The sequence below is a fragment of the Pristiophorus japonicus genome, chromosome 9 (genome assembly GCF_044704955.1).
Source record: "Pristiophorus japonicus isolate sPriJap1 chromosome 9, sPriJap1.hap1, whole genome shotgun sequence".
In the NCBI taxonomy this organism is placed as follows: Eukaryota; Metazoa; Chordata; class Chondrichthyes; family Pristiophoridae; genus Pristiophorus; species Pristiophorus japonicus.
Window position 1 is genome coordinate 111397031 of NC_091985.1, and position 27982 is coordinate 111425012.

At 43.7% G+C, this 27982-nt stretch overlaps 1 protein-coding gene across 2 annotated transcripts in view; it reads right to left on the bottom strand.

The window, feature by feature from the left end:
- Positions 1-11620: 11620 nt before the first annotated feature.
- LOC139272659 (radial spoke head protein 3 homolog) overlaps positions 11621-27982 on the bottom strand; it is a 96682-nt gene continuing 80320 nt past the window's right edge. For both annotated transcript variants that reach the window (XM_070888742.1, XM_070888741.1), the window contains exon 9: positions 11621-11927. The gene's annotated coding sequence lies outside the window, so the exon portion shown is untranslated. The remainder of the gene's footprint in view (positions 11928-27982) is intronic.

The following is a 27982-nucleotide window of genomic DNA, read 5'->3' on the forward strand; positions in this document are numbered from 1 at the left end:
CTAAGGTGCTAGATGTCTTTACGGAATTGCCAGACATTGCAAATTAACGGGTTATTGTTTGGAATCTGTGCAAAACAACTGCTTGTCCTACATTTAGATCACCTTTTATCTGCCTGTAGATTGCCAACCCTACATGGGGCTGGCTGGGGAAAATAATCACTTTCAGGCAAGCTTCCGCCCAAACCATATTGCCCCAGATTTTGTTGTACTAATAATGGTGAGGTTAAACATAGAAAATCGGTGCAGGAGTAGGCCATTCGGCCCTTCGAGCCTGCACCGCCATTCAATAAGATCATGGCTGATCATTCCTTCAGTACCCCTTTCCTGCTTTCTCTCCATACCCCTTGATCCCCTTAACCGTAAGAGCCATATCTAACTCCCTCTATAATATATCCAGTGAACTGGCATCAACAACTCTCTGCGGCAGGGAATTCCACAGGTTAACAACTCTCTGAGATTGACAGTGCTTGCCATTATTATAGGGTAAAATTGATGGCAACTTCTGGCATCTGCAGTTAAAGGCATAAATCGAGAAGTTGCTGTTAGTGATAGCTTGTTCCTCCACAGGCTGCGCAAAAAGTCTGCGGGAGGCTGTATGTGAGGAGAAACCATCCCTTTGCCGCTCACAGCAAAATCCGGGCCATTAAAATCACTTATGTCTAAAAGTCTTTTTCGTGGAAGAATAGCTAAAAAATTCCAAACTGTGACACCAAGGTAGTTGTGGTAAATTTGTGATAACTTTAGTTAACAAAGGTTTTTTGCTGCTAAATACTACTTAGTTGACCTGATTTGTAACACAGAGAATAATACAGACCTGAGAATGATACAAGTCAGCACTCTCATCCATAGGTTTGGATTCGGATCACGTCATGAACAATGAGAAGTTTAACTGACTGGCAACAGTCTCTTTAAACCTCAACACAAGTCTTATCACTTCTAGGGCTGAATCAAATGCAGGGAAATGTTTTGTTTAAAAGTCTCTGTCAAAGATCACATGTGTGTGTAGATTCAGGCAAAGAGACAGTAACAAAGCTCACGGGAAGAATGAGGCTGCAGACTCGAAGAGAAATTGAGCCTAAGACTCCGAGATAAAGGTAGGCCTCTGGAAAGAAACACAAGTGTAAGAAAATGGAAGACCATTAGAGGCTATTGTGTAGTTAAGTTTAATGATTTTAGGGGGAACTTTTTATCTTTATAAATATTGTTTATTCAAATGGAGAAGTAAAAATGGTGGCTGGGACCACTTAAAAAATGAATTCGGCAATACGATTGGTGGAAATTGCAGGCTTTTGCATTTGTACCAAGTTAAATGAGAGATATTTTAGCCCTGATTGCCTTTAATTAGCTACATAGATACAATTATTTTTTTACCATTGTGCTTGTGCAATGATGCAGTCATAGCCCTGGGCAACAAATCCACAAAACTGTGTTTTAATGTCAGTTATAATGGTTGCTGCATCAATTCACACCGAGTTGTTCTAAAAAGAATCACGCATACACACACATATCAATCAATCATAGGCATTCCCTTGGAATCGAGGAAGACTTGCTTCCACTCTTAAAATGAGTTCTGAGGTGGCTGAACAGTCCAATATGAGAACCACAGTCTCTGTCACAGGTGGGACAGATAGTCGTTGAGGGAATGGGTGGGTCAGGTTTGCCGCACGCTCTTTCCGCTGCCTGCGCTTGATTTCTGCATGCTCTCGGCGATGCGACTCGAGGTGCTCAGCGCCCTCCCGTATGCATTTCCTCCACTTAGGGCGGTCTTTGGCGAGGGACTCTCAGGTGTCATTCACACTCACCCATCATGGCATGGAACCTTAACTTGGACATCTGCTAAATTGAGCAGGCTTATCGTTTAGTTTTAATTTTGTAATAGTTCAAAATTTAAATATTTTTACAACGGGGAATAGAGAATCACTACTCTCTGAACATTTATATTAAGGTTATGTCCAAAGGAACGTTGGAAAACAGGTTTGACTGATTTACCGGATTTACACCAAATGTCAGCTCGGCAATAACGCTTTCCTGTAGGTGAGTCATTAGATCACGGGTTCGAGCTCAGAATCTACAGACAGTTCTATGCAGTACTCAGAGAGTTCTGCAATGTTGGATGTGCTGTCTTTCAGACGAGATGTTAAACTGAGGGCCGATCCATCTGTTCAGCTGCATGTAAAAGATTCCATAACACTATACAAAGAGCAGCGAGTTCTCAAAGTGAAAGATGACTACAATATTGAATCATTGATTCTTTGTCCTGTGCTCCCTTACATACAAACATAGAAGATAGGTGCAGGAGTAGGCCATTCGGCCCTTCGAGCCTGCACCACCATTCAATAAGATCATGGCTAATCATTCACCTCAGTACCCCTTTCCTGCTTTCTCTCCATACCCCTTCATCCCTTTAGCCGTAAGGGCCATATCTAACTCCCTCTTGAATATATCCAATGAACTGGCATCAACAATTCTCTGCGGTAGGGAATTGCACAGGTTAACTACTCAGTGAAGAAGTTTCTCCTCATCTCAGTCCTAAATGGCTTACCCCTTATCCTTAGACTGTGTCCCCTGGTTCTGGACTTCCCCAACATCGGGAACATTCTTCCTGCATCTAACTTGTCCAATCCTGTCAGAATTTTATATGTTTCTATGAGATCCCCTCTCATCCTTCTAAACTCCAGTGAATAAAGGCCCAGTCGATCCAGTCTCTCTTCATATGTCAGTCCAGCCATCCCGGGAATCAGTCTGGTGAACCTTCGCTGCATTCCCTCAATAGCAAGAACGTCCTTCCTCAGATCAGGAGACCAAAACTGAACACAATATTCCAGGTGAGGTCTCACCAAGGCCCTGTACAACTGCAGTAAGACCTCCCTGCTCCTATACTCAAATCCCCTGGCTATGAAGGCCAACATACCATTTGCCTTCTTCACTGCCTGCTGTACCTGCATGCCAACTTTCAATGACTGATGTATCATGACACCCAGGTCTCGTTGCACCTCCCCTTTTCCTAATCTGCCACCATTCAGATAATATTCTGCCTTCATGTTTTTGCCACCAAAGTGGATAACCTCACATTTATCCACATCATACAGCATCTGCCATGCATTTGCCCACTCACCCAACCTGTCCAAGTCACCCTGCAGCCTCTTAGCGTCCTCCTCACAGCTCACACCGCCACCCAGTTTAGTGTCATCTGCAAACTGGAAGATATTACACTCTATTCCTTCATCTAAATCATTAATGTATATTCTAAATAGCTGGGGTCCCAGCACTGAGCCCGGTCGCACCCCACTAGTCACTGCCTGCCATTCTGAAAAGGACCTGTTTATCCCGACTCTCTGCTTCCTGTCTGCCAACCAGTTCTCTATCCACGTCAGTACATTACCCTCAATACCATGTGCTTGAATTTTGCATACCAATCTCTTGTGTGGGACCTCGCCAAAAGCCTTTTGAAAGTCCAAATACACCACATCCACTGGTTCTCCCTTGTCCACTCTACTAGTACATCCTCAAAAAATTCCAGAAGATTTGTCAAGCATGATTTCCCTTTCATAAATCCATGCTGACTTGGACCGATCCTGTCGCTGCTTTCCAAATGTGCTGTTATTTCATTTTTAATAATTGATTCCAACATTTTCCCCACTACTGATGTCAGGCTAACCAGTCTATAATTATCCGTTTTCTCTCTCCCTCCTTTCTTAAAAAGTGGTGTTACATTAGCTACCCTCCAGTCCATAAGAACTGATCCAGAGTCGATAGATTGTTGGAAAATGATCACCAATGCATCCACTATTTCCAGGGCCACTTCCCCAAGTACACTGGGATGCAGACTATCAGGCCCCGGGGATTTATCGGTCTTCAATCCCATCAATTCCCCTAACACAATTTCCCACCTAATAAAGATATCCTTCAGTTCCTCTTTCTCACTAGACCCTCGGTCCCCTACTACTTCCGGTTGGTTATTTGTGTCTTCCTTTGTGAAGACAGAACGAAAGTTTTGTTCAACTGGTCTGCCATTTCTTTGTTCCCCATTATAAGTTCACCTGAATCTGACTGCAAGGGACCTAAGTTTGTCTTCACTAATCTTTTTCTCTTCACATATCTGTAGAAGCTTTCGCAGTCAGTTTTTATGTTCCCGGCAAGCTTCCTCTCATATTCTATTTTCTCCCTCCTAGTTAAACCCTTTGTCCTCCTCTGCTGAATTCTAAATTTCTCCCAGTCCTCAGGTTTGCTGCTTTTTCTGGCCAATTTATATGCCTCTTCCTTGGATTTAACACTATCCTTAATTTCCCTTGTTAGCCACGGTTGAGCCACCTTCCCCGTTTTATTTTTACTCCAGACAGGGATGTACAATTGTTGAAGTTCATTCATGTGATCTTTAAATGTTTGCCATTGTCTATCCACCGTCAACCCTTTCAGTATCATTTGCCAGTGTACTCTAGCCAATTCACATCTCATACCATCGAAGTTACCTTTCCCTAAGTTCAGGACCCTAATCTCTGAATTAACTGTGTCACTCTCCATCTTAATAAAGAATTCTACCATACTATGGTCACTCTTCCCCAAGGGGCCTCGCACAACAAGATTGCTAATTAGTCCTTTCTCATTATACATCACCCAGTCTAGGATGGCCAGCCCTCTAGTTGGTTCCTCGACATATTGATCTAGAAAACCATCTCTAATACACTCCAGGAAATCCTCCTCCACCGTATTGCTACCAGTTTGATTAGCCCAATCTATATGTAGATTAAAGTCGCCTATGATAACTGCTGTACCTTTATTGCACGCATCCCTAATTTCTTGTTTGATGCTGTCCCCAACCTCACTACTACTGTTTGGTGGTCTGTGCACAACTCCCACCAGCATTTTCTGCCCTTTGGTATTCCGCAGCTCCTGATGCGGGACTGATGTGCCGCATCTGTTCATAGAATCATAGAAACTTTTGGCACAGGCCATTTGGCCTGTCGTGCCTTTGCTGGCTCTTTGAAAGAACAGCTGTGCTTAGGCCGACATCCCCGCATTTTTTCCGTAAACCTGTAAGTTCCTCGTCCTCAAGTACGAGTGCTGCTCCCTTTTAAAGTTATTTATAGAATCAGCTTCTGCCACCTTTTCAGGTCAAGCGTTCCAGATCCCAACAACTCTGAGTGAAAAGAATTCTCCTCATATCCCTTCGAGGGGCCCGAAATTGAGCCCCGCCACAAATGGGGCTCACTTACCGGATTTGAAACTTTTTCTCCGCCCCAGTCCATGGGGCAGAGATACCGGAGAAATTCAGGACTCTGAAATTTTTTTTGCTTTGGTGTGGGGTCCCGGTCGGGTGCGGGGTGGCAATGCCATTGCAGTGGGTCCGCCGCCCTGACCAGTCATGAGCATCGCGCTGAAGTGTCACAATATCTGAAGGGCAGAGCAGCTGCTGCGAGCTCTGCATACTTCGAAGTTAGGTCCACTGGGCTGTCTGTTGGTGGCCCGGCCGAACTTGGCGGCATAATTGTCGGGCCGACCTGATAGTCGGCTGACAAAAGAAATGAACATGGCGGCTGCGGCAGTGCGCCCTCCCCTTTAAGGGCGGCTGGGCCGCCATGCTACGAGTGTGTACCGACAGCAAAAGCTGTCAGGGGCATCGACCTGTGGTGGGGCCGCTCCCATGGGGCAATTTTGTAAAGGAGCAATTTTGGGAAAGGGTCCCCGCCAGTCGGAAAGGGGTTGGAGCGTGCATGCCGCGGCGGGAAAATGGCAGCCCGAGGAGAGTCTGCGGCCATTCCGCGTCACCCGTTGCTGACGTTTTCAGGCGGCCAGAGGCCTTATCGGGAGGGACAATTTCGGCCCCTAGATCTTTTCTGATGATTTTAAATCTATGACCTCAGGTTATTGACCCAGTCGCCAGAGGAAATACTTTTCCTCTATCTACTCTATCAAAAGCGCTCATCATTTGAAAATCTCTGTTTGGTCACCTCTTAACCTGCTCTGTTCCAAGGAGGACAGTCCTAACTTTACCAATCTCTCCCCATAACTGAAGTTCCTCATCCCTGGTAAACTCCTCTGTACCCTTTCTAAGGCCTTTACATCTTCCTGAAGTATGGTGCCCAGAATTGTTCACAATATTCCAGCTGAGGCCTAACCAGTGATTTATAAAGTTCCAGCATGATCTCTTTTACATTCTATTCCTCTATTTGTAAACCCAAGTAAACCATCTGCTTTTTCAACTTGCCGTGCCACCTTTAAGGATTTGTGTATATGGACACCAAGGTCACTCTGCTCATCTACACTTTTCAAAATTGTGTCATTTATAGTATACTGTGTTTTCATATTTGTCCTCCCAAGGTGCATCACTTCACAGTTCTCCATATTGAACTCCATCTGCCATGCTTCTGCCCATTTCACAACAATATCTGTCATCCTGAAGACTATAACTATCCTCATCATGATCTACTACTTTGCTAAGTTTCGTATCATCTGCTAACTTCATAATGCTGCTCCCTGCACCTGAGTCTAGGTAGTTTTTAAAAACTGAAGAGTAATGGGCCCAAAACTGACCCCCAGACCATTGCAAACCATCTCAGTCTGAAAAAAACATCCAGCCACCACCACCTTTTGCTTCTGGTTACTGAGCCAATTTTGTATTCATACTGCCACTTTCCCCCTAATTCAATGGGCTTCCACCTTCTTAATAAGCCTCCCTGTGTGGCACTTTGTCGAATGCCTTCCGAAACTCCATATATACAATTTCACGACTGCACTACCTTGATCAACCCTTCTTTGTTACCTCATCAAATAATTCAGTCAAGATAGTCAGACATGATTTGCCTTTAACAAATTCATGCTGACTCTCCTTAATTAACCTATGCCTTTCCAAATGAAAGTTTATTTTGTCCCTGATAATGGTTCACGTAACTTATCCAGTACCGATGTTAGGCTGTTCATGATCATCTAAAAGATTCCATGGCACCATTTGAAGAAGAGCAAGTGAGTTCTCCTGCTGTCCTGGTCAACATTTCTCTCAATTAACATCACTGAATAAAATGTCAACTGGTCATTCATCTCATTTTTTATTTTGGGTTATTTTGTGCCGTTTATTTGGTGCGCGCCACTTTTTTTGGCATAAATTTTAAAATCCATAATTTAATTTAATTTAAATGATCCAATTTACAAGTTTCGCCAAAGATTGCACGCCAGCATAACTCATTTAGTTCTGATTTTTTAGGTTAGGTTTTTTTTGCGTCATGGGGACATAACCCGATGTCTGCGCCAGTTTTTCACAATTATGCAAGTTTCGCCAACTTACATTTCCCCTAGGGCGGCGCATGTGACCACTTTCAAAAAACCTTCTGGGCACTTAAAGAAAACCAGCGCACATCAAAAAATCAGCTCAGTAAGATGCCATTTAAGCAAAGTTTTGGAGGGAGTTAAGAACAACAAAATATGCATCATCAAGCTTAAATTTTTCAAACTTAAAACGCAGAAAATGGAAGTTTAATGGAATTCTTTAAGTTTAAAATTTTTTTTAAAGTGCCACGCCACCATCGAACATCTCCAAACCGTGATCAAGGGTCGGAGCGTCGGCCGGCAGAATCGGTCCCTCGCCCGGACACAGGGGCTTGGCTTGAAAAGAAGCCCGGGTGGGGCTGGGAGGGGTTTGGAAGGCGACCTGAAGGCATGAGAAACCTTACACTATGCATCAAATGAAGTCCGGTGGGGGGGTGCTTCCTGACCATTGCGCATGCTCAGACCTGGGTGTGATCCATACTAGGGCATTGACCTTGGGGAGAGAGAGAGAGAAAACAAAGAACCTTGTTCTGCCTGCCGTTTTGAGCTTCTTGCAAAGGTAATCATTGGGGCAATACTGACAATGCCATATCTTGTGCAAGTCTTCTGCATGATGGTGCTGCGGAGGAGACAATTGATTCAACGTCATCGGATGAGGAACCTCACAGCATGTAGGATGATGGACAGGAGGCCTTACCCACATCAGGTATATCGAGACAGGCGTGCATACCTATACCCGAGTGCTATATCTGCCATGTTTCAGCAGCAGCCAGAAGGACACAGCTGGCTACTGGGAGACAAAGCGTACGGCCTCGCCACCTTGCCCATGACGCCCCTACGCATAACCTGGATGGAAGCTGACCGGGAATACAACATGTCGCACATTGTGATGCGCAGCATAAGAGAGGACCATCGGCATCTTGAAACAGCATTTCTGATGCCTGGACCTTTTCGGAGGCTACTTGCAATACTCCCCTGAGATTGTCGGTCAGTTCACTGTTGTGTGCTGCATGTTGCATAACGTAGCCATCATGAGGCAGCAGCAGCTGGTAGTAGAAGACCAATCTGAGGTGAGAGTGACTGATAATGATGAGGCAGAGGCAGGTGACGAGGAGGAGGAGTAGGAGGATGAGGACGAGGAAGCTATGCAACTACCTGAACCCGGAGCACAATGGCGGAGGAGGGCAGGCCGTCATGCCCCTTTAACGATTGCGCGAGCCTTGCGCCCGCAGCTCATCTGTGAACGCTTTGCTGCCTGAAGGCTTAGCGGCAACTGAATGATTTAGTTATAATGTAAAATATATTTTATTCAAAAGTTTAACATGTTTGTACTTAACGTAACTTTAATAAAATATTCTTGTATCAAACTTAAAAGTATTCAGTTAAGATAAGTTACAAACTTTTAAACTTGTAAATTTACATAACTTACAAAAAACTTGTAATTTGAGAACAGTTACAGCAGTAACAACAATAACAGCAGCAGCAAAGAAAGGCTGCACCCATCTCTCCTCCACCTTATTTTAAGACCGCCCGCTGCGCTTGGTCTTACTAACTCCACCCCTGCCCGTAGGCGGTGGTGCAGTGTTTCTCTGGTTGGTACCAAGCTTATTCTTTTGAACATCTTGGGTAATGCGCACTTCTTGATTGGTGGGGGGGCGGGGGGGTGCGGCAGGCGGTAATGGGGAGGGCCCGGCTTGGGCCTCTTCAGAGGCTGGTCTGGGATTTGGAGTGGGAGTGGCAGTTGACTCTTTCAATGGGCGTGTTCCCTTATTGCAGCAGCTAACTCCGACATTCCCTCCCTCATGTGCACCGACATTGTATCCACTGCCGGAGATATTCCCTCCCTCATGCTCCTGGACAGTTTTCCCATTTTCAGTGAAAGTGTTGTTACTTCTCACGACAGTCCCGATACCTCATCACCCACCCCACTGACGGTGTCCAGGAGTGATCGTGTAAGGTCAATGCTCTCCGCACTCATTGCCATCATCTGAACCACATCTGTTAGATCCTGCACCTCAGGAGAGTGCTGTCGAGCTCTCCTTCCCCTCCTCACCCTGGGTGTGGCTCGCTACATCCCATTGGGACCCACAGCCTCGGACGGTGGGGCCCGGGGTGTGCCTCGCTGCACCCCACTGGAATCCCCAACCTCAGAAGGTGGGAAACCAGGGAATGTCTCAACAACACGCATACCACTCAGGAATGGGGCTGGCACCTCAATGGGCGGCACCAGCACCTCCTCCAGAGTGAGTACAACAGTGGGGGCTTCATCCATCACCTCCCTCTCACCCCATGCTCTTGGTCTGGAAGGTGTGATTGGAAGATGTTCTCCTCTTCAGGCTCATCCTTGTCTGAATCTTCTACTGCGTCGTCAGGGTTGGCCTCAAGTTCTGCAAAATATAACAGAACAGACAAATGGTTAGCAGCAGAGGAGGGGGCAGGGTGGCTTGAATAGACTCACACAGCGCAGGCAGCAGGCTCATTTGATGGACCACGATGAATGATAGCACATTGCATCAACCGAAGCGTAGCTGACGGAGACAGCCCCATGAAGCGAAGCATGGCTAGCCCACGCAGTATTTGACTTTTAGCAAAGCCAGACTGGAATTTGCAGGACTTACCCTCTCCCTCGAGTGTGGGCCCAGCTTGTGCAGTGGTGTTGCTTTTCTCCAGACAGGACCCATCAAAGCAGCGACCTTCTCTTCCAAGGGTGTCAGTGGGTGCAGATTTGCCAGGCCTCCTTCTGTTCGAGATCTTTCCTGTTTGTTGTGTGCCACCTTCCTCTGCAAAGATAAAAATATAACTTTTTAAGCGAGGGTATCTTTCTGCTGGGTGGGACATATACAGATGGTCACATTTACAATTGCAATTCCATTGACTAAATGAAAATATTACTTACTCTAACTACTTGACCAAGGTCCTGCCACTTCTTTTTGCACTGACCTCCAGACCTCAGGGCAGTCACAACTGCACAGTAATCTTCTGCAAGTTGGTTCCAGTGTTGCTTCATTTCTTTTGGTGAAACTTTTTATGTGACCTGTGCTGGTGTCCAGCTTGTGCCATCTGCCCGCAATCACAGTAACTAGTGCTTCCACTTCATCCTGTAAGAAATTCTTGGTTCTTGAGCACGTTGCATATTGTATTGCAGCTCCGATTTTTCCAATGAGAATTAAAGTTCTCACACACAACTGGCTCTTTAAAAATGGCCGAATGCAGACCAGGAACTGTACTGAGTATACGCACCCATAGCAATCATGTCAAAACGTCCTTTTTCTTTTGTGCATGTGCAGAAGGGAGGGCATAGATTTTTTGGCGCAGACATGAGGTTCCACCCCCGAAGCTACAGGACAGACTGCGCAGCACCAAATTCAAAAATAGAACGGGGAAACTTGCTCATTTTTTTGGAATAATTGGGGCCAAGCAAAACGGGCGTAACTCTGGCAGTACGCCAAAAAGCAGCATTGGGGAAAATTGAGTCCTATAAAAGTAATTCAATTAAAGCAAAATTCTTTGGGACGTTCTGATGTCATGATAGGGAGCTATATAAATTCAGGATGTTTTTTTAGCGAAGAATCCTACAAATTCTACTAATATTATGTAACAAATAATCAGCATTGTGTTTTAAACGCAAATATAAACTACTGTGGCCCTTCAAAATAGGCTTAATCATTATACGATTCATGTATTCAAAATGCCTTGGTGCTCTTGTTTTAAATAAGGTATCCACCAATCTTAATATATTTTCAGAGGTTAGACGATTAGTCAGTTCCATGTTATCACAAGATTTTTTAAGCACTAAGATTGAGGAATTCAGGTGGCAGGTTAGTTAGTAGGGGATGAATTGTTCCAGGGCTCAATTACGTGGAGGAACCAGTTTGTCAAGATCTTTAACAGGTTAGTTGTATGATATTTTGACAAAGTACTCAGAATAAAAGTGGAGGGCAGTAATCTTATCTCCAGGGTGTGGTCTTCAAAATTCACCTTGCTGCTCACTGGTGTGAATTTAAGCATCTTTTCAACTCTCAGCTCAGGCATCCACTCAGTCTTCTGTGGGTTCATGTACTCTCCACCACTCAAGGGTGGGAAGAATGCAACAGCCACATCTGCCCTCAGGGGAGCAACTCCTCCTGCGAGCAGATGAAGAGAAGTCATATCAATGTGCACAGCTCAGACTTTGGAAACTTTTCCAGCTACAAGACCAGAACAGCTGAGGCCAGAACTGCTGTAATGCAAAACCACAGAAAAGAAAACAAAAATAGGACAAATTAGAGAGAAAAAGTGCTTAAATAATAAATATGATTCAAAGGATGAAAGCATCTATAATCCAATACACAATGAGGTTAAGGACAAACTGTACTAAAGCTTCATTTGAAAAGCAGATTTATTTTAAGTTTGCTCATTACATGTTTACACAGTTTAATAATGCATTATCCTTCGATCACATTTACTGTCTGAAACCTCAATGTCCACTAACTTATTTACAGATGTATGATTTGCTTGTTCAAGTCATGTGCCATTGATATCATTCTACGCAAGTCCAGGAGTCACTGGAATCTGAAGAGTTCAATTTTTAAAATATTATTCAAAATATGATGAATATAAAAGCACTTCCTATTCTGTCCATACCCTGGATACTTCAATCCAATTGTGTTTTTTTGTTGCTCTTCCTCCTAGAAAATAACAAAAGGTAGATTATTGAGTTAAGACTGAATACATATACTAAAGCTTGCACCAAGGCAAGTTTCACCTATATAAGGACGTTTATGAATAAGGACAACAGGATTGAGAGTTTATGGTGGGACAGCAGGATTTATATTCCCGACCTTGCGTATAAATGCTTCATTCCAACCAATGGAAATATAACTTTCCTTTTGATTTCACTTGAACCTTTTCAACTTGCTTGAATCTTTTTACATTTAATTGCAACACGTTAAATGCAATGTGGCCCCCATTATATAAAATCAACAGCTGATGAGTGATTAACTTATGGAAATTGGGTTGAGTTCTGAAGTAGAATACAGAAAGAATACTGTATTCATTTTAAGATCAAACAGAGTAGAAATTAGGCCTTCCAGTTATTGAGCAGACAGAACAAATGGCAACAGTATGTAAAGGCTTGTGTGCTGCAATCAATTGTAACCCTGCTGATTAAAATGGTGTCCAGTTTAAAAAAAACAAATAAAGCCTCAAAAGCGCCTGAAAGCAACATTTAACTTTTTCAATTGAATAATACTTATATCAATAGCTATATAGGCTGAAACGATTGCACTGGATCAGAAGTGTAAGAACAAACAAAAAAGACATGGAAGATGTAGAAGAGGAAGTGGCTGAATGTAACCAGAATAGATTACTTTAAAAAGAACTCCACCTCTCTCTCCCAAATCCCCATTCAACAGGGAAAACAAGTCATTTTGCTCTGACGAAGCTTCATCGACCCGAAACGTTAACTCATTTTCTCACTCCACAGATGCTGCCTGACCCGCTGAGATTTCCAGCATTTTGTGTTTTTGTTTCAGATCCCGGCATCCGCAGTATTTTGCTTTTGTATTAAGGAATTTTGTCACTGGCATTAATGCACCAAACCAGCCTACAACTTTTGGCCTTACGATTTTGCCGCCTCCACCACTTTTTCCCAGCAGTATAGCCCAGACTGGGAACCTGCTGCATGGGAATCATTAGCAAGTATCCATGTCTCACTGTTGTGTTGGATTGGAGTTTTTTTCCCCCCAATTCTATTAAAAGTTTTGTCTCAAAATGGTCAGCAAGTACAGGCTCCAAGCTCACTTATCCACACATGTCAGCTGTTGTGTTGTATTGTGTTCGAACCGAACACAGGGATCTGCAGTTGCTAACTGCCTATGCCTGTAACTGTCCCATTAAAGAGTTGCTTTAGTATTGAGAAGATCCTGGCAGGATTGCTGAAGGGAGCATATCCAATCCTGTATTCCTATTCATGTGTGTTATCAAATGCTTCTGATATCTAAAGGTAAAGGTCATAAACAAAAATACTTGTGCCCCAGTCACATTCTGCTTTTGCTAACAATTGATTGAAATTTAAAAAAAACATAGCTTTAAAAAGAAAATGGAGAAAAAATAAAGCAGGATTACTAATCTTAGATTGTAACACAAACTATATAGGAGAAACAGCACAAAAGTAGTAGAGAATTGAAACCAATTGATTTTCAATTATCCCTCGTTATATGAAAGGTTCAAGTGACTCTCAAATACCATAATATAATAGTTTCTGTACATCAAGCCATTAGAGAAAGAAAGTCAACACCGTAACTCCAGGTCTGAGCATCAGAAATGCAAGAAACATATTAGCAGAAGTAGGAGTTGGCCATATTGCCATTCAATAAGATCATGGCTGATCTTCGAACTCAACTTTACTTTTCCGCCCGATCCCTATATCCCTCGATTCCCCTAGAGTCCAAAAATCTATCTATCTCAGCCTTGATTATACTCAATGGTTTAGCATCCAGAGAGCTCTGGAGTAGAGAATTCCGAAGATTCAAAACCCTCTGAGTGAAGAAATTCTTCCTCATCTAGTCTTAAATGGCCAAACTCCTTATCCTGAGACTGTACCCCCTAATTATAAACTCTCCAGCCAGGGGAGACAACCTCTCAGCATCTACCCTGTCAATCCGCCTCAGAATCTAATGTTTCAACGAGATCACCTCTCAATCTTCTAAACTCCAGAGAATATAGGCCCAATCTACTCGATGTCTCCTAGAAGGGCAATCCTTTCATCCCAGGAATCAATCTAGTGAACCTTTGTTGAAAGCCTCTAAGGCAATTATAATCCTTCCTCAGATCAGGAGACCAAAACTGTGCGCAGTACTCCAGGTGTGGTCTCACCAAAGCCCTTTACAATTCTAGCAAGACTTCCTTACTCTTGTACTCCAACCCCCTTGCAATAAAGGCCAACATGCTATTTGCCTTCCTAATTTCTTGCTGTACCTACATGCTAACCCTTTGTTTTTCCTGTACGAGTACACCTAAATCTCTCTGAACACCAACATCTAATAGTCTCTCACCATTTAAAAAAAAGTCTGTTTTTCTATTATTCCTACCAAAGTGAATAACATCACATTTCCCACATTATAATCCGTCTGCCACCTTAGCGCCCACTCACTTTACCTGATAATATCCTTTTGCAGGCTCTTTTTGTCCTCCTCACAGCTTACTTTTCTACCTAGCTTTGTATAGTCAGTAAACTTGGATACATTACACTCGAGCCCTTCATCTAAGTCAATAATAGATTGTAAACGGCATACTTGAGCTAACTTGAAAATGACCCGTGTATCCCTACTCTGTTTTCTGTCCGTTAACTAATCCTCGATCCATGCTAATAGATTACCCTTAAATCCATAAGCCCTTATATTGCGTAACAACCTTTTATGTGGCAGCTTATCAAATGCCTTTTGGAAATCCAAATATACTACATCCATCCATTCCCCTTTATCTACCCTGCTAGTTACAGCCTCAAAATACAAATAAATTTGTCAAACACTATTTCCTTTCATAAAACCATGTTGACTCTGCCTTATCATATAATTTTCTGACTGCCCTGTTACCACTTCCTTAATAATGTATTCCAGCATTATCGTGACGACTGATGGCAGGCTAACTGGCCTGTAGTTCCCTGTTTTCTCTCTCCCTCCTTTCTTGAATAGCAGAATTACATTTGCTACTTTCCAAGCCACAGGGACCATTCTCGAATCTAGGGAATTTTGGAAGATCACAACCAATGCATCCACTATCTCTACAGCCACCTCTTTTAGAATCCTAGCATATAGGCCATTGGGTCCAGGGGATTTGTCGCCTTGAAGTTCCATTAGCTGCTCAAGTACTTTTCTCTACTGATATTAATTACTTTAAGCTCCTCACACTTATTAGATTCTTGGTTCCCCACTATTTTTGGTATGCTTTTTGTGTCTTCTACTGTGAAGACAGATACAAAATATTTGTTTAATGTCTCTGCCATTTCCTTATTCCCATTATAAATTCTCCTGACTCAGCCTCTAAGGGACCAATGTTTACCTTTGCTACGTTCTTCCTTTTTACATACTTGTAGAAGCTCTTACAATCTGTTTTTATATTTCTTGCTAGTTTTCTCTCAGTCTATTTTTTCCCTTTTTATCAATTTTTTGGTCATCCTTTGCTGGTTTCTAAAGCTCTCCAATCCTCAGGTTTACTACTATTCTATGCAACATTATAAGCCTCTTTTTAAAAATCTAATACTATCCTTAACTTCTTTAGTTAGCTGTGGGTGGATCACTTTTCCCATAGTTTTTAAATTCGAATGTTTATTCGTTGATAATTTTGGAATATTTATTTTAATGTTTGTCACGGTTTATCTACCGTCATACCTTTTAATTTAATTTCCCAATCAATCTTAGCCACTGAATGACCACCCTCATACTCATGTAATTGGCTTTAAGTTTAAGACTGTAGTTTTGGATTTAAGAATGTCACTCTCAAACTAAATGTGAAATTCTATCATATAATGATCACTCTGCCCCAGAGCATCCTTGTGGAAACCAATGCCATAGGAAGGAAGAGTTGAGGTCATGCAGTCAGAGTTTTAGGACATAGCAAGGAAGGGACAGGACTTCAAAAAACATAGTAATCTCTGCATTACTCCCAGTGTCACATGCTACTGTGTATAGGAACTGTAGGATAAGACAGGTTAACACGTGGTTAGAGAAATGGTGCAGGAGGAAGGGCTTCATATTCCTGGGGCATTGGGACCAGTTCTGGGGCAGGAAGGACTTGTACAAGTCAGATGGGTTGCACTGCACAAATGTCCTCGTATGAAGGTTAACGAGTGTTGCAGGAGTGTTTAAACAAATTTGGAAGGGTTGGGAACCAGATACAACACCAAAGGGGAGAAACGAGGTTCACATCGGACTGGGAGAGATGAAAAGCACTAGGGTAAAGAATAGTTCAGAAATAAGAGGGATCAGATAGGGGGACAAATGCGAGGCAGTCTAAGATGGCTTTGAGTGCAAAAGCACGTTGTTATGGTAATGAGGGTGGGTGAGTTGCAGGCACAAATCACCACATGGCACAAGTCTCCCAATCTACCTTAGCCAACTCGGTCCTCATACCTATGTAATTTACTTTATTTAAGTTAAAGACTCCAGTTTCATACTTAAGTACGTCACTCTCAAAGTCAATGTGAAATTCTATCATATTATCATCACTCTTCCCTAGAGGATCCTTTACTAGGAAATTACTAATTAACCCGGTCTCATTACACAATACAAAATCTAAAATAGCCTGTTGGTCGCACAACCTGTTGCTCCAGGAAACTGTCTCACATGCATTCCATGAACATTCTCCAGATGACCATTGGCAATTTGATTTGCCCAATCTATGAAAATTAAAGTCCCCAATGATTATTGTTTTACTTTGTTACAAGCTCCGATTATTTCTTGATTAATACTCTGTCCAATGGTATAGCTACTGTTAGGGAGCCTAAAACTACTCCCAACAGTGTTTTCTGCCCCTTGTTATTTCTTATCTGCACCCATACGAATTCTACTTCCTGATCTTCTGAGCCAAGATCCTTTCTCACTGTTGTCCTTATGTCATCCTTTATTATCATGGCTACTTCCTCTCCTTTTCCATTCTGCCTGTCTTTTCTAAACATCAAGTATCCTGCAATATTTAGTTCTCAACCTTGGTCACCTTGTAACCACGGGGCCGAAATTCAGGGTCTCAGAGACCCGATAATGCCCATTTGCGGCAGAATCCTGTGGCCCAAATTCAAGTCAGGGATTTTTCAGCCTGGACCCCATACCACCCGATGTTGATGACCACCACAATCACGTCATCAGTTCGTGCACCGCTGCTTTTAGTTAACTTAAAAATTTAGTGACCGAAATTCACCTCCATCCGTCAATCCCCCGTCAGGTGGTGCCTCCGACTGCTTTCTCTGTCTGTGCACCTTCTCCGCACTGAGTGCGGCCTGGCAGCCCTTAAAAAGGGAAGGGCCCACTGCCGCGGCCGTCATCTATTAATTTTTGCCGGCCAACTTCCCAATCGGCAAGACAGTGCCCCTGGGTTTGGCCGGGCTGCCAATGGGCAGTCTGGCACCCCCTCTTGACCCAGCCAAAACCCTCCCTGGTGGACAAAGGTAAAAAATGACTGAATCTCTCCCCTTTAATGGGCTGTGACATCACCACTACTCCACCTGATTGACAGCGGCGGAGTCCTGATCCTGCCCCAAATTCAGCTCCTTCCTGCCTAAGTCCCGCCCCCACTATGATCAATTTCTATTGGGACTTTGAAAAAAATTCAAAGTCCCAACGAAAATCGATTGGACCGCATTGGACCTCCCAGCGGTAAGTACCACTAAAAAACTCATAGGTGCGCCAGCTTTCTGGCCCCGCACATCTCTGTAATGGCTATTAGTTCAAAAACCCATTTATCTCTATTTGTACCACAGATTCATCTATCGTGTTACAAATGCTTTGTGCGTTCAGATAAAAAGCCTTTAATTTTAACTTTTTACCATTATTCCCTGCTTTCACCTCATTCGCAGATGCATTCTTACTGTCAGAATCAGGTGAAGTTATAATGGGGAACAAAGAAATGGCAGACCAATTGAACAAATACTTTGATTCTGTCTTCACTAAGGAAGCCACAAATAAACCTTCTGGAAATACTAGGGGTCCGAGGGTCTTGCGAGAAGGAGGAATTGAAGGGAATCCTTATTAGTCAGGAAATTGTGTTAGGGAAATTGATGGGATTGAAGGCTGATAAATTCCCAGAGCCCGATAGGCTGAATCCCAGGGTACTTAAGGAAGTGGCCCTAGAAATAGTGGATGCATTGGTGATCAATTCCCAACATTCTATTGACTCTGGATCAGTTCCTATGGACTGGAGGGTAGCTAATGTAACACCACTTTTTATAAAAGGAGGGAAGAGAGAAAACAGGGAATTATAGACCGGTTAGCCTGACCTCGATGGTGGGGAAAATGTTGGAATCAATTATTAAAGATGAAATAGAGCATTTGGAAAGCAGTGACAGGATCGCTCCAAGTCAGCATGGATTTATGAAAGGGAACTCATGCTTGATAAATCTTCTAGAATTTTTTGAGGATGTAACTGGTAGAATGGACAAGGGAGAACCAGTGGCTGTGGTGTATTTGGACTTTCAAAAGGCCTTTGACAAGGTCCCACACAATGTATTGACGTGGATAGAGAACTGGTTGGCACACAGGAAGCAGAGCGTCGGAATAAATGGGTCCTTTTCAGAATGGCAGGCAGTGACTAGTGGGGTGCCGCAGGGTTCAGTGCTGGGGCCCCAGCTATTTACAATATACATTAATGATTTAGATGAAGGAATTTGATGTAATATCTCCAAGTTTTCAGATGACACTAAGCTGGGTGGCGGTGTGAGCTGTGAGGAGGATGCTAAGAGGCTGCAAGGTGACTTGGACAGGTTAGGTGAGTGGGCAAATGCATGGCAGATACAGTATAATGTGGATAAATGTGAGATTATCCACTTTGGTGGCAAAAACAGTAAGGCAGAATATTATCTGAATGGTGACAGATTAGGAAAAGGGGAAGTGCAACGAGACCTGGGTGTCATGGTACATCAGTCATTGAAAGTTGGCAAGCAGGTACAGCAGGCGGTGAAGAAGGCAAATGGCATGTTGGCCTTCATAGCCAGAGGATTTGATTATAGGAGCAGGGAGGTCTTACTGCAGTTGCACAGGGCCTTGGTGAGGCCACACCTAGAATAGCGTGTTCAGTTTTGGTCTCCTAATCTGAGGAAGGACGTTCTTGCTATTGAGGAAGTGCAATGAAGGTTCACCAGACTGATTCCCGGGATGGCAGGACTGACATATGAGGAGAGACTGGATCGACAGGGCTTGTATTCACTGGAGTTTAGAAGAATGAGAGGGGATCTCATAGAAACATGTAACATTCTGACGGGATTGGACAGGTTAGAGGCAGGAAGAATGTTCCCAATGCTGGGGAAGTCCGAACCAGGGATCACTGTCTAAGGATAAGGGGTAAGCCATTTAGGACCGAGATGAGGAGAAACGTCTTCACTCAGAGAGTTGTTAACCTGTGGAATTCTCTACCGCAGAAAGTTGTTGAGACCAATTCGTTAGATATATTCAAAAGGGAATTAGATATGGCCCTTATGGCTAAAGGGATCAAAGGGTATGGAGAGAAAGCAGGAAAAGGGTTCTGAGGTTGAATGATCAGCTATGATCTTATTGAATGGTGGTGCAGGCTCTAAGGGCCGAATGGCCCACTCCTGCACCTAATTTCTATGTTTCTATTCTACACCACACTTTGAGCCACTCCTATGCCAATTTGTGCATAGCTCAGGTAACAATCCAGAGATTATTACCTTTGAGGTTTTACATTTGAATTTGGACCCTAGCTCCTCAAACTCTCTCAGCAGAACCTCATTCCCAGTTCTACCTAGCTCGTTGGTTCCTATGTGGACCACTCCAAATTCTTCTCCAGCTGTGAAGAGATATCGTTAACCCTGGCACTGGGCAGGCAACACAGCCATCGGAACTCGGTCGTGGCTAGAGAACAGTATCTATCCTCCTGATTATATTGTCCCCTACGACTACAAAATTCCTTTTCACTCCCCTCCCTCCTCCACTTGATTGGCCTCCTTTACCACGGTACCATGGCCAGTTTGCTCATCCACCCTGCAGACTTTACCCTCATCCACACAGGCAGCAAAAACTTCGCAGCTGTTGAAGGACAAAGGCTGAGGCTCCTCCTGGGGTCCCCTTACCTGCCTGAGTTTCAGTCACACCCTTGTGTTGCTGACCACTAACCAGACCTGTACCACTACCTAACCTAAGGGGTGTGACTGCCTCCTGTATCAAAATGTCCAGGTAACTCTCCCCCTCCCTGATGCCCCGCAATGTCTGCACTCAGTCTCCAGCTCAACAACTTTGAGCTGAAGTTCCTTGAGATGCAGACGTGGTCGTCCGGGACCATGACACTTTCCACAAACTCCCAGATGCTGCACTCATGGCACACCATCTGCACTGCCATCCTTATAGAACCTTGTTTTATTTAATTAATTAAAGTTTAGATATTTAATAAACTTAGGTTATAGTTTAGTTTTTTTAACTAATTACTAGATTGTAAGGGGATAAAATTTGGTCACTAAAGTGGGAGACAGACAGATGGTCACTAAAAAGGATACTGAAGGTAGTGAATTGATCTAGCATATGGTTCAGATTGTAGGGCTTATAAGTAGCCAACAATGCATTGACCCTTAGCACAGACTGATAGTGTATGTTTTCATCTTCTCAGTACTGAATAATGCATCCACCAAGGGCAGAGGAGGGTCAACAGTCTAGAAACATAGCAAACCCTGGGAAGCAAGGTTACTTCATGTCATGAGGAACTGAGGCAATGTTGACACCACTGAATAACACATTCCGGGAGGGAGACGTGTGATGGGAGATGGACAGGTGGGGAAGAGCCACTCAGAGCCAGTCTGATAAGGGTCAACAAATCAATGTAACTTCACTGATAGCAGTAGGCCAATCAGTGGTTTTGTAGGAGGGTCGCACAACTCGAAAAACTGTATAATTGTAATTGTAAAACCGCTGATCGGAGAAGTGTTCATGGGAACCCTTCACTAGCATGCTTGAATAAACTGGTTAAACCAAGGTTTCGTCTGAGTGATTCCGTGGTCGCTATACAAGAGGGCGGGTGTTGATTCCTTATATCAGGGAGTCCATCTTGAGGAAGAGAAGTCTTCTTTTTACCCCAACATTTGGCGCTGCGAGCAGGGTGCGGACACTCCGACCCCAGGATGTGGCAGTTGATATTGCAGTGAGTATGTTTTTTGTACCACCTGCAGAGCTGTAGCATTGACAGGGAAGGAGATAATCTGTATAAAAAACTAAGAGGGGGTAATCTGTATACTAAGTTATAGCGAACCACGGAAGGACGAAAACCGAGCTAGGATAGGTGTATGTCCTGAAGCGTGACGGATGACATGGTAATAACAGGGAGAAGCCTATATTGATCATGCGCAGCGCAAACAAGAGGGAATACAACCTAAAGGGGCGGTGGGCGCTGACCCCAGGATATTAAGGAATAATTGACCAGTGGAGACCGGGGGGGGGAATCTCTGAGATATGGACCAGAAGGGTCTCGAGTATAAATGCTAGGAAGAAATAATGTGAAAATAATTTTTAAAAACTTACGAATTAAAACCGACAGAAGCTGCAAGAGAAAACAAAGATGTTTAACAATGGACTGTGTGGGAGCGCAAGCCTCCATTTCTGAACTCTGCTTCAGCGCGATCTGGAGATCGAAAGGATTAAAAGTTGGAAGATTGAAGTTTGGATTAAAAAACAGGAAGATCAAAAGAGGCTGCTAGACGATTGGAGCCACCTAGCCATTCAAATGTGACGTTCTGATCATCTGTAGGTTTACAGTACTTCATGGTGGGAGTCAATTTATGGCAGTGAGACTTGACTTTGGGATAATGAGTAGCTGGTCATTGTCTGTATGTTAAGTATTTGAGTGTACATTGTTACTATGCAAATAATAGTAATTCATGACATTGTCTGTATTTGAGTGTACCTTGTTACTATTTGATGACATCATCTGTATGTTAAACTATTCAGAAAGCAGTTAGCCATGACTGTCTAAATGCAAAGAAATAAGAGTTAAAAGACTTTTTAGGTATAAGAGATGGAACTGGCTTTTCACACACACACACACGGACACCAGTGACACTGGAACCTCGAAAGGTGCGTCACTTCTTGGAGAGCTGCCTTTGCAAGCAGAGAGTTTGTTTAATATGAATGTCTGAATAAAAGACCCGATCCTGCCTTTACAACTGACTGTGTGCGTAAGTCGATGTTTAAAGCAACAAAGCGAAAAGAGTAAGACAGCCTTACAACAAGTTGGAGGAAGGCCATCAAAATATTATTACGTTAGGATTCAAAGGGGGGGTCTGTATGTTTGTTCTAGATCCCCCACTTTTCGGATATGGATAAAACATGCAACCTTGAAGCTACAGTTGCTAAAAGAAAAACAAATTGAATGTTTAATTAGAGGTTTGTTAGATACAAAAACTAATTCAGTATTTTTACAGTTCATTGGAAAGGCATTTGAAGAAAGGAGAAAATGGAAAATGACGTAACTTACTGGATGCTATTTTATATTGGCTATGAAAATAATATTGGTTTAATTGGATTATTGAGGGTAATTAACCAATGAAAACCGGACTTCCATCGTGGCCATGGTGAAATTCCGGTTCCTTTTCAAAGTATGAATGTGAAACCTTCACCATATTGGAAAAGACATAAAAGACACTCTATGTTGATGACTTTTGCGAGGCAAAATAAAAGTTGCCGTTTGGTTGTTTGGAAAATGCTATTTTAAATTACAGGAAATTCTATGTCAATAAAGGAAATTTAAATTTCGGGTTTGAAAACCTTTTTAAAATGGATGCCGTATTCTGATATCGGGAAAGGTTTAAAAAAAAAGAATTACGTGAAGTCATGTAATGACGTCAAGCCTTCTTACAAACCAGCAAAGGAGTTAACCCTTTCTACTGACAGCTGTTTTATTTAGTTCACCAAACAACTTTAGCATCGCTGCATGGAATTTAAAAAAATACTGGGCATTATTAATTTGGGTTTCTTAACTAGAAGTGAATATTTTCCCATGTGCCAGAAGGAAAATACAATTGTAACGGTTATAAAGAATTTTTAAAAACATATATAGAATAACAGAAGGGAAAAGACAAATGCCCAAGGGCAGAAAGGAGGGTATTAGATCGATACCAAAGCCAGGGACCGTGAAAGGGGTCAGGCAGCTACTAAGGCTATTCCACTACTGCCAAAATTTTATTCACGAATATGCCAAGATGGCCCAACCTATACAGAACCCGGTCAAAGGGGGAAAACCCTCCCAAGATCAGGAAACGGGGTTTGTATAGTTAAAACAAGTGCTCCAGCCCTGGGATTACCCGACCAGAATAGGCCCTTCCATATCTATACCTACCACAGTAATGATCATAACGCGGTAGTGACTCAATTACATGGGGACAGGCATAGGCCAGTGGCATAGTAATGTCGGGACACGTTATCCTACATATCCAGCATACCTTAGTAGAAGTGTTTAACACAGGAAGGCTAAAAACAATATCCGACATACGAAGGGCTAAGTGGGAAGCAATGCTCTTACCCCTCCAACGGGACAGTAACAATAAAAGACAACTGTAACAACCCTGCAGGGTGGATCATTACAGAGGGAGAGGAGCATCAATGTAGCCCAACAAGAGAAGACAGGGAAGTAGTCAGGCTAGTGAAACCCCGCTTGAGGAGGCAGACATAGATCTATATGTAGATGGGTCCCGGCACTATATCAACGGGACACCACGGACGGGATGAGCAGCAGTAGATAGGAACGGACAGATTAGAGGGGAAGGACGGCTAGAAGGCGGCCTATCGGATAAAGTGGCTGAATTGGTGACTCTAAGGATGGGTAAGGGTAAAAGAGTAAAACATCTATACAGACAGTCGGTATGCTTTTGGAGTAGTACATGATTATATCATAGCCTGGAGTAGATGGGGCTACATGACTTCAGGAGGAGGGCCAATAAAACACGAGGATATTGTTAAGAAATTAGTGGAAGCCTTCCTCCTACCCCAAGAGTGTGCGATGGGCAGACGAGGCAGCCAAGGAGATGGCCGAGACAGGAAACTGGCCGGGGAAACCTAGGTCGGAGCATGTACAATCGGGCCTGAGGAAGGAAACATGCTTAAGGTACAGGGAGAAGCCACTTCACAGGAAAAGGAGGGGTGGAAGCAGAGAGGAGCCCAACAAGGGACCGACAGGTTATGGAGGAAAGATGGGAATTTATACCACGGGTATGTCCATACAAGTAGAACCTGTACAGTACAGGTAGAACCTGGACCATGTGCAGTAGACACCTCAAATCGCTAGAGAAATACCACCAACGATGTCTCCGCAAGATCCTACAAATGCCCTGGGAGGACAGACGCACCAACGTTAGCGTTCTCGACCAGGCCAACATCCCCAGCATTGAAGCACTGACCACACTTGATCAGCTCCGCTGGGCAGGCCACATCGTTTGCATGCTAGATACGAGACTCCCAAACCAAGTGCTCTACTCGGAACTCCTTCAAGGCAAACAAGCCAAAGGTGGACAGCGGAAACGTTACAAGGACACCCTCAAAGCCTCCTTGATAAAGTACAACATCCCCACTGACACCTGGGAGTCCCTAGCCAAAGACCGCCCTAAGTGGAGGAAGTGCATCCGGGAAGGCACTGAGTACCTCAAGTCTCGTCGCCGAGAGCGTGTAGAAATCAAGCGCAGGCAGCGGAAAGAATGTGCGACAAACCAGTCCCACCCACTCTTTCCCTCAACGACTATCTGTCCCACCTGTGACAGAGACTGTGCTTCTCGTATTGGATTGTACAGCCACCTAAGAATTCATGTTAAGAGTGGAAGCAAGTCCTCCTCGATTCCGAGGGACTGCCTATGATGATGATGAGAACTAACATGATAAGCTCGATGTCCAGATGGTGGTGGTGGAAGAGAATGGGTAGAGGAATAGAGAACCATTGTAGAAGGTGCGTGCCATGTGCAAAATATAACCCAGAGGGGAAAGTAAAGGTCAGAATGGGACATCAGCCCCAACTGAAAGGACCCTGGGAAAACTTACAAATAGATTTTACTGGACCATTGCCCAGCAACAAGGGGAAGACATACTGCCTAGTTATAATACCCCGATGGGGAATGCCACTACAACTGGACTCAGATCAAGGTATACACTTCACAGGGAAGATAATGAAACAGTCATGTGCTTTACTAGGGATCAGGCAAAAATATGCCATACTATCTGGAATCTTCTGGATTAGTGGAATGAATGAATAGGACCATAAAAGCAGCCCTAGCCAAGGCAATCAAAGAGATTGGAAAGGGATGGGTAGACAGGTTACCCAGAGTACTGATGAAACTCAGGGAAATCCCTAGTCGGACAACAGGACTGACACCCTTTGAACTATTGAGACTGCCAGAAGTCTTGGTTACAAGAAGCGAGGACGTCGGACCTTATAAAGGCAGGATACGGAGGTTTATGATGGAACTCTGAAAGCAGTTACATGACAAATGCACAGGCTAGAGATCAACCAGTAATCAAGGACTTAGAGAACACAGTAAAGAACAGAAGGTCCAAATACCCCAAGTAGTCAGTCAGTTGATGGTGAGAATGGTAAGTGACACTTGCGCCTGCGTAGTTATAAGGGGTATCGGCAAGTGGAAACACTGGACCCAGTTGAAAAAACATAGTCACTAACTAACCGGTGATGACCGGGAAATATTGTTTTTTTTGCAGGATTTTGGTGCTCGTGGGAATAACGTGGGGTAACTCATCCTCATATCAAGGATAACAGGCTGAGGGACGGCAAGGCCTGTATTACAGGGACACGGACTACAATAGTGTGATAAGGAATCAAAAATGCTGACGGTGACGGACGTCAATAACGGGCATAAAGCATCGTAACGAGGAAATTAAACGACTTTGGGGATGGGCCAGTAATACGGGACTAATAATTAGCGTGAATAAGACCACGGTGTGTTTTATAACCAGGAGGGGGGGGGAACAAAGATACTGCACTCGGGGGAAGGAGGTGCAGATTTGTCTCAACATCTATGAATGGTGGTGGAGGGTTATCTCCAGAGATAGATTCACAAATATGGCTCCATCCACTACTTTAGCAACAGTGAGCACTGCCAGGGCCCCGACCACCAAACCCCCAGCTCCACCAACGTGTCCAACTATGAACGCTGGGGCAAAAGGGGGGATTGGTAATAAGGCAGACCAAGGATAAGATACACTTCGGAATACGTCAACAAATAATTTAACAGACTTAACCATCCCCAGCGTCTGCGGGTCAAACTAGAAGCCTGTATAAAAACCTGACCTTGCGAGCACTTGCAGGCCCTGAATCAAAACCCATGAGGTTTAATGTGGAAAGAGGGTCAGGTAAAAAAGCAGGACCGGGGAAAAAAGAGGGATACTAGAAGTGGTAGGCGCGGGATATGCGGCGGGAGTTAAGACGGTAAACCCTATAGGCCTGCACACGATAGATGATCGGGTCAACATCCTAACCCGAACCTTATAGGGATTGTTGGAGAGGGAATTGTCACACATTGAGAGACCACGCCAGAACGATAAATTTGATAAATAAATAGAGCGGAAAGAAACTTGAATAGAACCAGACAGAAATAGTATGTGCAGGGTATGGAGCATGGTTACTCAGTGGTATACAACATAACCTCGAGCAACTTCAAAATGGAAAGGTGCCGGATTGGATAACACAAGGAGTGTGTTAAATCCAAGGAAGAGGCATATAAATTGGCCAGAAAAAGCAGAAAACCAGAGGACTGGGAGAAATTTATAATTCAGCAGGAGGAGAAAGGGTTTAATTAGGAGGGGGAAAATAGAGTATGGGAGGAAACTTGCTGGGAACATAAAAACTGACTGCAAAAGCTTCTATAGATAGATGAAGAGAAAAAGATTAGTGAAGACAAATGTAGGTCCCTTGCAGTCCGATTCAGGTGAATTTATAATGGGGAACAAAGAAATGGCAGACCAGTTGAACAAATACTTTGGTTCTGTCTTCATGAAGGAAGACACAAATAACCTTCCGGAAATACGAGGGGACCGAGGGTCTAATGAGAAGGAGGAACTGAAGGAAATCCTTATTAGTCAGGAAATTGTGTTAGGGAAATTGATGGGATTGAAGGCCGATAAATCTCCGGGGCCTGATAGTCTGCATCCCAGAGTACTTAAGGAAGTGGCCCTAAAAATAGTGGATGCATTGGTGATCATTTTCCAACAGTCTATCGACTCTGGATCAGTTCCTATGGACTGGAGGGTAGCTAATGTAACACCACTTTTTAAGAAAGGAGGGAGAGAGAAAACGGGCAATTATACACCTGTTAGACTGACATCAGTAGTGGGGAAAATGTTGGAATCAATTATTAAAGATGAAATAGCAGCATTTGGAAAGTAGTGACAGGATCGGTTCAAGTCAGCATGGATTTATGAAAGGGAAATCATGCTTGACAAATCTTGAATTTTTTGAGGATGTAACTGGTAGAGTGGACAAGGGAGAACCAGTGGATGTGGTGTATTTGGACTTTCAAAAGGCTTTTGACAAGGTCCCACACAAGAGATTGGTATGCAAAATTAAAGCACATGGTATTGGAGGTAATGTATGACATGGATAGAGAACTGGTTGGCAGACAGGAAGCAGAGAGTTGGGATAAACGGGTCCTTTTCAGAATGGCAGGCAGTGACTAGTGGAGTGCCGCAGGGTTCATTGCTGGGACCCCAGCTATTTACAATATATATTCGTGATTTAGATGAAGGAATTGAGTTTAATATCGCCAAGTTTGCAGATGACACTAAGCTGGGTGGCAGTGTGAGCTGTGAGGAGGACGCTAAGAGGCTGCAGGGTGACTTGGACAGGTTAGGTGAATGGGCAAACGCATGGCAGATGCAGTATAATGTGGATAAATGTGAGGTTATCCACTTTTTTGGCAAAAACACGAAGGCAGAATATTATCTGAATGGCGGCAGATTAGGAAAAGGGGAGGTGCAACTGTCATGTATGTAACCAGCATACTACTGTAACCCTTATATAATTGTACCCTCATGTAACC